The sequence below is a fragment of the Acomys russatus genome, chromosome 20 (assembly GCF_903995435.1).
Source record: "Acomys russatus chromosome 20, mAcoRus1.1, whole genome shotgun sequence".
NCBI lineage: Eukaryota > Metazoa > Chordata > Mammalia > Rodentia > Muridae > Acomys > Acomys russatus.
The window spans coordinates 64,625,470-64,638,728 of NC_067156.1; the positions used below are offsets into that span (position 1 = coordinate 64,625,470).

Genomic DNA, 13,259 nt, shown 5'->3' on the forward strand with positions numbered 1-13,259 from the left:
ACATGACAGGAGGGCGGCTGAGGGTATTTAGCCTATACAGGCAAAGCCTGGTGAGGAAGGGAGAGCATCAGGGGTCATAGCCTTCAACAGATTTGTCAAGGGCAGGTACATGGAAGGCACATAGTGATAGGCAAATGAGTGAAAGCCACTAGAAGGCAGATCTCAGCTAAACATAAACTGCTTCCTAAAAAAATCAACACTGTTCAGAGATAGACATGCTGCTGTGACTATGAGAAGACACCGTGTAGTAGAGTCTTTTGTGAGATCAAGAATTATAACCATGACCGAAACTCAGCTGGGCACTTGTGTTTCCATTTCACATACCCATGGTACCTACTTCAGCCCACCTGCCAGAAGCCACCAGCTAACAGGTAACACCCAGCAGTTTGAGATGGTCAAATGCTACACCCATGTAAATGTGCAGCCCCGAGTAGAATGGATTTCCCTCTTCCACATTGTTGCCAACGGAGAATAAATCTAACCTAATGGATGCAATAATAGAAAGTGAGGTATACAGAGAGAAAGGGAGGGAACACATTATTTGTTTCATGAAAATAATAGCTTAGGATGTACATTCAGTGTGTTACTTCTCTCATTGGGTGAAATAGATAAAACTTAATGTTTCAGTTTCCCAGAAAAGAAGTGGTCTTACATCTGTTAAAATCAGAGTTACTCAGTTCATACATCTATCTTACAATCCTAAACTACTTATCTACTTGGAGGATAGCAAAGACACTCAAAGAGTATCGCTGCCTTCCTATGGGAAGCAGTATGGGGTTTGTAGAAAGAACACTGGCCTAGGAGTCCACTGACTGATCCCAACCACCTGGTGTGGCACCTTGGCCAGCATTTCATGCCTCTGTCAAAGTCACTGCGAGGACTTTGTGGTTATGGTCGTGAGATGCAACTACAATTATCCAACAGAGAAGACAGAACACCATGTAGACCCCAGGAAGCATAGGACCAAACTCACGGTTCCATTGGTCCTAAGTTTTCTTACTTCTAAATAAGTTGTTGTTACTCAATGCATTTAGATTTTGGTGGCCGCCCTTTACTGATGTCTGGTCGTGTTTACACTATAGTCACCTTACTTGCTCTTACATATAGCAGAACAAAACAAGAGCTTCCCACGCCACACGCCGCCCCCCCCCCCCCCCCGGCTATTTAAAATGACTAGCAGTGATGAGGGAGAGCTACTGCTTTTTCTTCTAACCTGCAGTCTCTATATCATTGTGTGGTCACAATTAGTAAACCCTATTATTTCCTTTCCTCTCTTATACTGTGTTTTTTTCCTGCTCACCAAGGAAACCTTTAAGTGTACAAACTAATAGTCACGACAATCTAGTGAGTGCACTATCAGTGCCTCAGTGAAAGATCTCACTACATGTTAGGGCAAAAGAAAGATCGATGAAGATCGCCGGAGTGCAAGTCTGGACACACACTGTTTGCAGCGAGGCAAACTATAAGTCTCCACTAGGAAGAGTATATAAAAGAAGTTTATATTTACAATGGCTTCCTGTATGTCTGGCTAAATTAGAGGCGTTTTGCCAAACTTTGAAACAAGGAAAAGAGCTCTTGCAGAGGGTGGCCACCTGCTTGAGGGGTGAGTTGGGAAACTAAGAGAGTCTGGATAGAAACTTGATGAGAAGTGAAAAAGGGCTTTATTTATTTATTTTTATTTTAGCCTCAAACTTGCCTTTGCTTTCTGAATTTATTTGCTTAAACTTTCTGTTTAGTTGCGAGGTGAGCGGCTGCAGCGTCAGTGGCAGTCTCACAGAGAGGAGTGCACCATGTTCAGTCTTAAAGGGAATGGAGAAACCGTGACATATGTTATATAGGACACTTCCTTAAAATGCTTTGATCATGTGAAAGGAATTTTTATCTGAACCTACTCATACCAATTAGTACGCTTATCTATTTGCATCACGCGTGTTTTTAAGTAAGAATTTGAGCCATACATGGTGGTGCAAACCTTTTATCCCAGCATTCAGGAGGCAGAGGCAGACAGATCTCTGTGAGTTCAAAGTTAGCTTGGTCTACAAAAGGAGTCCAGGACAGACATGGCTCTTGCTATACAGACAAACCCTGTGTATGGGGAAAAAAGAATTTGAAAAACAAAATTTGTACTTTATGGTATTTTGCTGTCTCTGCTTTTGTCTCTCTATCGCATATTTGTCCTTTCTTCCTTCCTTTTGCACATATTAATACTAGCAGGGCCTGAAATATCAGCTTGAAAAATACAGAAACAAAAAGGTGAGATACTTGTTTCTGGTCCATGAAGACCACCTTAGGACATTAGTGGCTAAAGAACACCGTTCTATTGGTCAGCATGCTAAGGATCTTTTTAGTTGACAGCCTCGTAGTAATTAGAAAGTTAGGTGAAAGCTAGGGGCCATATGGCATGTTTTGGACTCTCCCCTCCCCGAGGGACAACCCCTATGTACTTGAAATTATGAGGTCTACAATTCCTTCCATGCTCCAGTTACTGTTTTCCTAACAAAGCACTCTTGTACCCCATCCCAAGAGCTGTTATGAGTGTTGCGGGGGTTGGGAGGAGGGTTAACACAAGTAAACGATTTCTTATCCCCAATGCTTGGAGAGACCATAACTGTTTTAGATTTTGGATTTTATCACAATTTAGAACATTTTCATATATATCTATATGCATATATGTGTATATTTATATTATGTATGTGAGAGAAACACATACAGAGAAAGAGAGAGAGAGACAGAGAGAGAGAGACAGAGAGAGAGAGAAGAAAAGCAGAGATATAGTGAGACATAGACATACAAAGAAAGAGAGAGACAGACAGATATCTTGGGGCTAAGACATAGTTCTAAACATCAAATCTGTTCATGTATACTTTATACACCTAGATGTATCATTTTATATCAATCCAATGGTTTTGAATGTTCCACTTGTGTTAGCATGTTGCTGTTAAAAACATCCTCAACTTTTGGAGCAGTTTGACTTTTAGAATGTTGGGCCACTGATACGCAGTCTGCATAGAAAAACTGTTTAGCACATGCTAAGACTCCAATAAGCATTAGTAAATGTATCTCTCTCTCTCTCTCTCTCTCTCTCTCTCTCTCTCTCTCTCTCTCTCTCTCTCTCTCTCTCACACACACACACACACACACACACACACACAACTGGAGTGATAGCATGTTTTAACTACCCAAGTCCTCCATTTAGTTTGTTTGCATTGTTTAAGGTGACGAGGAAGAACTAAACGGGGAGAGATGACTAGAAGCTTGTTCCATGATGAGGACAGTGCTGCCTTTTGATGTCCGGCTCAATTTGAATGGGCAGTAGTGGCCAAAGGCGTCACAACACTAGATAGCCAACTCTGAAGTAGAAAATCCCAGTGGAGGCCACCAGCAATATGTGGCATTAGCTAGACACATTAGCATGCTGTGTCAGCTCTTGAGGACTTTGTTGAAGCTGTCAGCAAGAAGACACCAATAGAGTCTGTGGGAGAAGGAGAGCACCACAGAATAGAGATGCAGAGGTTAGAACGAAAGCTTGGCTGAGAAAACAAGATGCATTAAGCTTGGAGAGAAGATTTAAGAGAAGCCTAATAATTACGTTAAAAAGTTTGGATTATTATGTGTGTGACAAAGAGAAACTATCGAACAGGTAGAACAGTAGATACAAATGTCAAGGAGATGGCTTTGAACATACTTAGAGAATAGTTTCCAAACAATAAAATCTGCCCAGCAACTAAAAATGCATTTTCTGGCCCAGTAGGAAACAGTCAACCACAAGTGAGATGACCTAAAAGGAGATTAAGTTAACTTTCTAAATTGGCCACGAGATCTGATCATATATAATATTTACCAGAACAAAAATTCTACACAATGACATAGACATATTTGGGGCCCAAGTGTCCTAAAGCCATGAACATACATAAGCTACTATTAATTGTTCTTTATGGGGTGGGAAAGCTGGGCATCAATCTCAGAGCCTCACACATGCCAAGCAAGAGCTCTACCATTGTGCCACACCCCTCAGCCCACAAGGGAACATCCTAATGTAGACTGTCCTTGTCCACACAGTTTGAAGGATCCATTAAACTCTTGAAGAGGGTTTTTTGCTTCTTGCCCTTAATCCGCATGCAACACTAGTGCCAGAGTTCATCAAATGCAAAAGCCGCATGACCACAAGACCGTCCACTGATAAAGAGGGCAGTCCTTCATGCACTGGAGTTTCTCCTTGCAGACAGTCAGTGGAATATTAGTTTAGTTTTGTTTTCGGCTCTTAAAAACAAACAATCGTTGAGTAGATAATGCACGTTCAATGCAAACTCTTTTCTCCTTCTTATTCCTAAAACCTGTCAAAATGTTTGACTGTGAGAGGATTATTCAGGATTCACTTTATGAGACATTTCAGCTTGATTTCTACTGTTTCCTTTCATGTTAAGCGCCCCCCCCCATCTTCTCAGCATTGCTCATGTTGTAGGTGGATTTGATTAATATGTCTGTCGATCATGTGCAAATTCCTTTGAGAAAATGAAAAGTAATGTTCCAGCACTTAAAAATAATGTCTTTTACCATTCTTATCTCAAGATGTTTATGACAAAATTTCTGTAAAAGTCATCTGGTAAAAAGTAGGGAAGAAAAACTCACCCCTCCTTTATTCTTTCCTAGGTTGAGGATAGGACCCAGGACCTTCTACACACTAGACAATACTAAGATACACTCCCAGCCAAAATACCTAGTTATAAAGAAACCAAGATTGGTTGGCATAAACTGTAAGGTGAAGTAAATCTTTTCTTGCTCAATTTGCTTTTGGTTATGGTGTTTCATGGTAGCATCGGAAAGAAAGTGGAAAAGATGCTAGGGTACAAATGAATGCAGCAGCATATAGACCCCAAAATCCCTGTATGCTTCACAAATGGGGTCTTTTTCTGTTTTTGTTTTGTTTTGTTTTTTGTTTTTTGTTTTTCTTCTTCACATGAAGACAGCATTAGAACACATAAAATAGCAAATCCTTTGGAGGTGAGGGTGATGATGTGGGAAGAATTGGTTCAAGAATTCCGTTAGAAGGAACAAGTTTAGGGAATTTATTGCAAAATGGCAACTATAACGTTATGTTAATACCAAAGTGTTACATAGAATTTTTAATTAATTCTTTGAGAACTTCATACAATTTGGTGGAATGTACACCACCACCCCAACGCCTCTCCTTAGCACACGCTCAAGTCTCCCATCGCTTACTAGTCAATTTTAGATTACTTCTCTTTTGCTTTTCTTCTTCCCTACTTGAGCCCAGTTTGCAGGACCCAGCCTGTCTTAGAATTGGGGACCCAGAGGTCAGCCTACCACTATATTTTAAATGTGTTCATCACCAAGAAATGATGACAAGTAACAGATAAGTTACTATGACGTAGTGTCCTTTCCTTTATGCAGTGTACACCTCTATCAAAATATCATGCCATATAGTTTATAAATCATTTTCTCAGAAACATAGGCATGCTAATAGAATAAAAATTTTTTTCATTAAATGTTGGGAATTGTACTATCTTACGATAAAATATAAAATGTCCAGGGAATTGGGTATTTCAGAAGCATATCTGTTGGTCAGTTGATTTTCAAAGCTGTGCAACATGTAACACAAATGACAAGTAATTACTAGTATAAACCTTTCTCTTAAATAGCTAAATTTATGGTGACCTTTGACCTATGTTTATAGACTTAGGTTCTGTGTGAAATAATTGGTTTACTTTCAAAGGCTTAGCAATTTTTAAGAATTCGGGATGAGGACACATTGAATACGGCTCTCAGCATCATTGCTTTTAAATGACAAATCATTATAGTTTCTGTGTTGGAGATCATGTCACCATGCTGGAATCCTGCTCTGTGGTCTCCAGGAAAAAGGGTGGTTTGCATCTCCAGAACACTGTTTCTGATGGTGTCTAAGATCCTGCAGCACATGGCTGCAGCTGGAGTAAACTTTATCAGTAACTAATGTTCCTGGATTTACAAATTCAAGGTCTCAGATTGTTCGCTGTTTAAAGGACAGACTTTGATAGAGATGAGACAATGAACTCCAATGGTAGCTGCCAAGCCCTTGGATGAATAATGTGCATCTTAGCTAAAAAACTGGAGCTTCCTCTTTAGAGTCTTCACTTAGTTTGGAAAGAGAAGTAGAACATTTTCAAGACCAAGAGAGAACTATTGCTGTCCCTGAAAAATCAGTGCAAGACTCTGAGAAGTCATGGAACTATGAGCCAAATTAAAAGGCTGAAGGGGAAAAGATGAAGGGGGCGTGGCCTTACTATAACAGGGAGGAAAGATGCTTAACTTTCAAGTCAATTAAGATCCCCAGGCACATGACGTCAATTTGATGTTCATTCCTAGAAATAAAGAAGTGGAAGATAGCACTTTCCTCTTGCTGGAGAGTGGACAGCCATGCTGTTATTTAGCACTGCACCTTACGTATCTGAGAAGGAATGGGTGGGTACCCATCCAAAGCCTCTTACTAGGCTCCTGGGGGAAAAAAGAACTTCAAGCTAAAGCAATAAGCTGGCTAGAATTGGTTCTCAACTTTGTGTAGACCTCTTTGCTCCCTTTTCTTATACTTCTAATTTACTATCAATCATTTTCCACATTCCCAAACCCTGGGTGGGCTGTCAGTGGCATCAATGTTATTAGTCTTCAATGGCCGTGCTAGTGTTCATACAGACTCACTCTGAGGATAAACATAATAGACAGAGGCATGGAGCCTTGGTGGAAAAGGTAAGTCTGTGGGAAATGAGCAGGTCTGTTGTCATAGCTTTAATAAAAGCACAAAGCTCCTTTATCTGCTGTATAACTTCTTACTTTGTACCAAATTGGAAGCCCATTCCTTCTGGTGCCAGTTCAATTCATAAGGCTGAAAGTAAGAAGTCTTTAGCTAAAGGACACAGTCAACAATATGAGCATTGAAGTGCTACTTCGGGGGATCCCGTCAAAGGGTTCCTCCAAACATTGACCTGAACAAAATTCCCAAGCCTGCTACACAAGTGGCTTAGAGTAGCTCCTAAGAAAACACTTTTAGAGAGGCAGAGCTAATTGGCTTATTAAAAAAAAAAAAAACAAAAACAAAAACACGATTGTCATTTTATTAGTTCTGTTTCCAACCAATTGAAGTGTATGGCTTCAGGCTCCAGGCTTGAGTGAATCACTAAGGAGCTCCGGTAGAATGTGCTCACATTTCTTCACAGACTCACACTCTGAAAGTCATCCCTTCAGCAGACACTCTGCCTCCAGAACAGAGACTTGCTACTTTAATGTGTAGGGTCCTTGTTGGAGAAAAGAAAATGACTTTATTTCTTTCCTATACCTTTCCTAGCTTGGCTATGTTGCCCTGTATCCCAGCCTTCTTTCTTCTTTGTAAACCTTTCATTTAGAACCTTAGTTCCTACCACTGGTACCTAGATATTTTGGCATCTCCCCTTATGGGATTTTTGGCTACTTCCTTTAGGTTTCTGGCTTCCGGGTGCTCTTTACCTACTCAGATATAGTTAAGTATCTGATACACACATAGCCCACTATTTAATATACTGTATACCTTCCTTTGTGGTCTGTGACTACCATCTGAATGTTCCCCCTAGATAACCTGGTCAGAGCTACTCTTAGCTCTGTTACTTTCCTCCTGGAGATCTGCACTGCCCTTGGCTGAAGCCTCCATAAACTCCAGCCTGTTTTTTGATACTTTGATTTCCGGTGAGGACAGGGCAAGCCTTCCATTCATTAGCAGAACTGCTTTCTTTGTCCTAAGGTAAGAAAGACTCCAGAGGGGAATTCTCAGGTCTACCTGTTCATGCTTAGTAGCCAGGGACAGCTACCGACACCTGGCGGGCTGGATTAGTGTGCCAACCAGGAGACTGGGACTTCCCCAGCCAAGAACAGTAGCCCTCTTGACAAAGGGGTGGTAGTTCCGTGTGTGAATGACTCAATGCTTCCACATAAGTGGTGTTCACCTCTCTTTAATCTTCAACACTTTTTCAAGGCACACGGAGAAGTAAGCAGAAGAGACAAAAAGAAATGAAACAACAACACAACAACAACAAATTCTACCAAGTATGTTATGATGTTGTCTAATCCTTCCAGTACTAGTCAAAAGGAGTTAATGTCTCCACTTGAGATGCTTATGTGAGCTGTTCACTTGACCTATCTAGAATCACTTAGGGAACCAGCCTCTGAGCATGCCTGGGATTTTCTTCATTGAATTCATTGAGTTACGAAGATGAAGACTCACCCTAAAAGTGGACACCCCATTCCATGGACTTGGGTTCTATACTAAATTAGAGAGAGGGGAGCTGGGAGATAGAGGGAGGGAGGGTGAGCTGAATGTGAATTTTCATTTCTCTGTGCTTCCTGGCTGTGGCTATATCACTGTGACAAGCTCTTCAAGGCTCCTGTCTCCATGCTATCAGTGCCATGATAGACGGTGTCCTCAAACTATGAGCCAACCAAACTTTTCTTTCCGTGAGTGAGTTGCTTTTGTCAAACAATTTTCTCAAGTAAGGAGAAAAGTAATGAACATGGCAAGATCCTATAGCTACTAAGAGGAATAATAAAACTTTCATGCTCAATTTTGCCCAACCTCAATGTCTAAGATCTGCCTAAATACCACATAGTTTAACACTATTCACTCATCTGGAGGCTCATTCATTCAGCAATCAAGTATTCTTAGAAATTATTGGTCTCTGTCTCTGCTGAGCTAGCTATGAGATGACCCATTACTGTGAAATCACTCTAGAGATACCCAGGGTGAAGCGCCATTGCTTCAGTGTCCCTCACAGGACTGTGGACTTGAATACTTGGTCCCCATTTGACGTGCCTGTTTTGGGATGCTGTATAGAACTTTTTATAGGGGGACCAAGTAGAAGAAAGCAGGTTTCTAGAACTAGATGTCAATTTCTGACCTGAATACTGTGTGTCCATTGTGATGTGAGGAGGCCCCACCACAGGCTCCTGCCACACATGCTACTTTGCCATATGTGCTCCAAAAGGCTGAACTCTAACCTCTCAATTTCTGAGCCGAAATAAATCCTCCTATTCTTTAAGTTGCATCTTCTTAGGTATTTGTCATAGTAACAAGAAAAATAAATAATGCAGGGAGCTTTTTGAAGGCTTCAAAATGCTGTCTTTGTATAAGTTGCGTGTTATCTATGTATGGCATTAAGTAGAATAAAATAAATAATACAAGGCTTTTATAAGAAGTGATTGCCAACCAAATAAACTCAGAAAGATGAGTTTTTTTCCCCTCAGGGTAATGGGGGCTAAAGTCAAGAAGAAATGAATTTACCCTAAAGACAGCTCTGTGGAGACTTGAGGCTAAACACTTCCTTTTTTATTTTAGAATAAATCACCCCACATATAAAAGTCCATCATCTAACTGGGAAAACTACTCACACAAAAGAGATGACTTTGATTGGAGCAGGGTATGACAGGTAAAGCTATGTACGTTCCTAAAAACTTTCATTTATAATCTTCTTCCCTGTCCATGGAAGTCTCACCTCTACAGCAACAGACAGGGCAACAAAGGAAAGGAAAAGGATAAAATACTAGAAGCTGACATATAATAGGTTCAGTCTTGTCTCTCGTGCTCCTGAACTCTTTTCTAAAATTAAATTCATAATTATAATTTGGGATTTAGCAACTACTGCTTATATATTTTTCTAAATATCTTAAACCATCTGACTATTTTTCACATTAAAATCAGAGACAGAACATAGTTTGTAGTATATTGTGAGAAGTGGCTTAGGATTCATAGAAAAGAACTTTCCAAAAATATAGCATTCTCACAAGGTATAACAAAAGGAAGCAGAATTGGTGGACCCTCTTAGAAAACCTGTTTTTCCTATGTAGTAGACATGTGTGAAGGAGGTTTACCAGTTAGCCTATTTACGTTTTCCCTTATCTATGTAAGGTCCATTGCTTCTGTATACAAATGTCCTCAGCCAAAACCCCGGCTTTCCCTGCACTCAGCTTGCCAAGTGGCCTCGTTATCCATAGAATGCTTGCTGGCTGAGGCCTAAGGTTACAGTTCCATGAGCAGCTTTAGCTCCACAGGATCTCACAAATATCAAGGCAAGTCCACTCTCCTCCAGGAGCTGGCTTCCCATGATCCTGTCTTGACAAAATAATAGCAATAAGAACACATTAAAGTAAAAAAAAAAAAAAAAAAAAAAAAACAAAAAAACAAAAACTTGGTGCTGTGGTGTAATGTTGTTGCTCTGGAATTCTAGAGAATTCCATTACTACGATGTGTACTGATGTTTTGTATACAGACATTCTGTGGTGGATCCAGAGATATGACAGCATTTCTCATTCTTTAGACTCACTCATTTATCAAGAATTCTGAGACTATTGGGCGCCTATATGATTTTATTCTTTGTATAATCCAACCTTGCCAAGCCCATTTGACAAAATAATCATCTTTCAAGAAAAACATCCATAAAATTGTAGAGAATATGGTTTAGAGTTGCTGGGCAGAGTTAATTTGCATTTCACAAGGAAACTGAAATTTAAGGTTGCCAAGGACTGATTTAAGGTGAGAATCTCAGTAGCCTAGCTTTGCCTGATTGTCACTCAAACTGATATTGTCATCAGAAGGTGCATGTGCCCTCAGGAAAACAATGCAGAGACAACATGCCCAAAATGTTCACAGTGGTTGTCCCTGTCAACCATTGCAAAAAGGATTCTTCTTTTTGTTTTCCAAATGTTCTCCCATTGCCCTGCACTGCCCTTGAGATCTAAGGTTTATGATAGATACACATTATGTTCAGAGTAGTCTTCCTAGATACTGAACTCATGATACACTGAAAGACCCCACTCCCTGTGGTATCTGTTTGTTTAAAATCTCTTCAAGATACCAATAGAATCAGGTGCAGTGGGTGGGCTGCTATACCTTGCTTTGGGGTATGAGCCTCTTTATTGACACATTTCTATTTATGCATTTTGGGCTTGCTTGTGGACCACTCAGAGTTGCTGCAGAGCACAGCTTAGGTTTTCTTATGATTTTCTCCTGTTTTTTAATTCCAAAATGAGCTTTAAAAAGCTCTGTCCCAGGACTGAGTGTGTGCACATGGGTCCTGATGCCCCATGTTGTCTCTGGAAGGGTCTTCTGATGCTTTGAATGATGAGCATTGATGTGGAAAGAGTGGCAGAGAGAGGGGATCCACACAGGACACAAAGACTTGGGTGCATGCCGAGCTGGAGAGGTTTTTAATTTGCATGTGTTGAGAGAGTATTCCGTTCCAGGAAAATTGAGGCTCAGACAGATTATCCAACTTGACAATGTCCTAAAGCTATGAAATACAGAAGCTGGGATGTTTCCCCACTTCAGCCAACCTAATCTGCCTATGCACCTTGCTAAAAGCCTTCCCTACAGATGGTACTTGAAAGTGTTCGGTGCCCAGCTGCCAACTAGGCAGGTGCCAGTGAGTTCAGTTTTGTCCCTGGGGAAAACTTTTGAAATAAACTGGAAATCTGTCTCTCTCAACCAGTTTGTGCTGGTTTCAGATTTTCCTTCATAGAAAAATTGATTTAGCAGAACTTTTAAATTTGTTGTATGCATATTTTTAAAAAAGGTACAGAGGGGGACCAGGGCATTATTCTAAATTCTCTGTTGTCTCAAGACAGAGAGAATAAAGAGAGAAAGGAGAAGAGGCCAAGGGGCCAAAAGTCTGAAAGCTGCTCATTTTCTTTACAGGTTTGGGGGAAAGTTCTTGTTCTGCTTTCATCTCAGTTTTTTCTCCTATAGCACAGAGTTCATTATCCCTGCCTCTTTCACACCCTGTTCCTCTCCAAGCATGAGAAGACATTGTAAATTACAAGATGAATGTTGCATGTTGTTATTGTTCTGTATCTTCTACACATGTTTACATCCTGACTATCATGGTCCACAAATGCAGGTAATGAAACACGTTTTCAAAGTCACCCTGGTAGGATTCCCGTAGCAATTCTGATCTTAATGAAGATGACTGAATGTGATGTCACACATATGACATCACACAACATGATGAGCCACTCTAGACTGATGAGTTTGTAGAAAAGGGATCTCTAAAATTGCCAAGCAGGGCAAGTTCCCAGGACAGCCCGCTCAGAACGGTAATTGATTTTAAAGACAAGGAGAGGAGGATGGAGCAAAGGCGGGGCTGCTCTGTGCCCCATATTTAGAGGGCAGTCTTTCACACTCTACTGAGACTGCACGTGATGGGTTGATATAAACTTGGTGGAGGACGTACAACCACACCACAGTCCTCCTCTGAGGTCACCACTGAAAACATCACCCTCCCCACAGGCAAGGGGGTCACTAGCTAGTTCTCCATTCATGCTGAGGAGAAGGCTGGGTGTAGCAGCTTGCTCTCTCCTATTGGCCGGGAAGTCACTGATGCTGGCTATATGTGCTATGACTTGATTATCCTGTGTTCAAACTTTAATATTTCATAATATAATACTTCACTCTTGCTTTTCTGGCCTCTCTTATCCTCAAGGGTATGGATGGGATGAGATCTTTCTCTTGTTTGAGAAACAGGAACAGTACCAGAATAGCTGCCAACTGCAAAAAGGTGGTTTTAAACTAAATATATTGGCTAAAATACTTTGTGCAGGCATGCCCATTCTTTTGAGCCTGCAACATGGCATTGTCATCTCTTAAGTTTCAACTTGAGAATCACAAAAAATTGGCCTAAAAAGTAACAAAGCAAAAGAGAAGTCATGTTTTCAGTAGGTTTACTATTTTTGAGTTGGCACCACATTGAGTTCTATCGTGGGCCACATGCAGCCTGTGGGAGCACCTGTTAGGCACACACTGGGGAACTATACATATAGACAGATGACTTCCAATGACAGTTGGATACAAGAGGAATCGCATCAACCTTTCACTCTTCCTCTGAATCCCAAACAGCCACAGACAGAGCTTCCACTCCAGCTGTCAGTCAGGCCAAAGTCCCTCATTAGTGCCCATGATCAGTGCCTTCCTCGACTGAGCCTGGACATGGCGAATTGAAGACTACTCCTCAATGAAGGTAGAACAACATACCCATCGCTCCAAGGAGCCAAATGTAAATAGAAAATGAATGCTCCTGCAATCTCCCAATTGTATTCCCTCTGCTGAAATGCCAAGATGTATAGAAGGGATGGAGCTCCTCTCCTATGACTTGATCTGAAATGATTTGTATGTCTGACATTCCAAGTGATTCTAAAAGGGAGACAATGAACCTCCCCCTGCCCTGAGCCCCCATTTGTTGCTATTTAAAACT

The 13,259-nt window shown here is 40.9% G+C and overlaps 1 protein-coding gene across 2 annotated transcripts in view; it reads right to left on the reverse strand.

The window, feature by feature from the left end:
* Window positions 1-13,259, reverse strand: part of Setbp1 (SET binding protein 1) — a 359,262-nt gene that overhangs the window by 147,437 nt on the left and 198,566 nt on the right. The gene's annotated exons all lie outside the window — the stretch shown is intronic.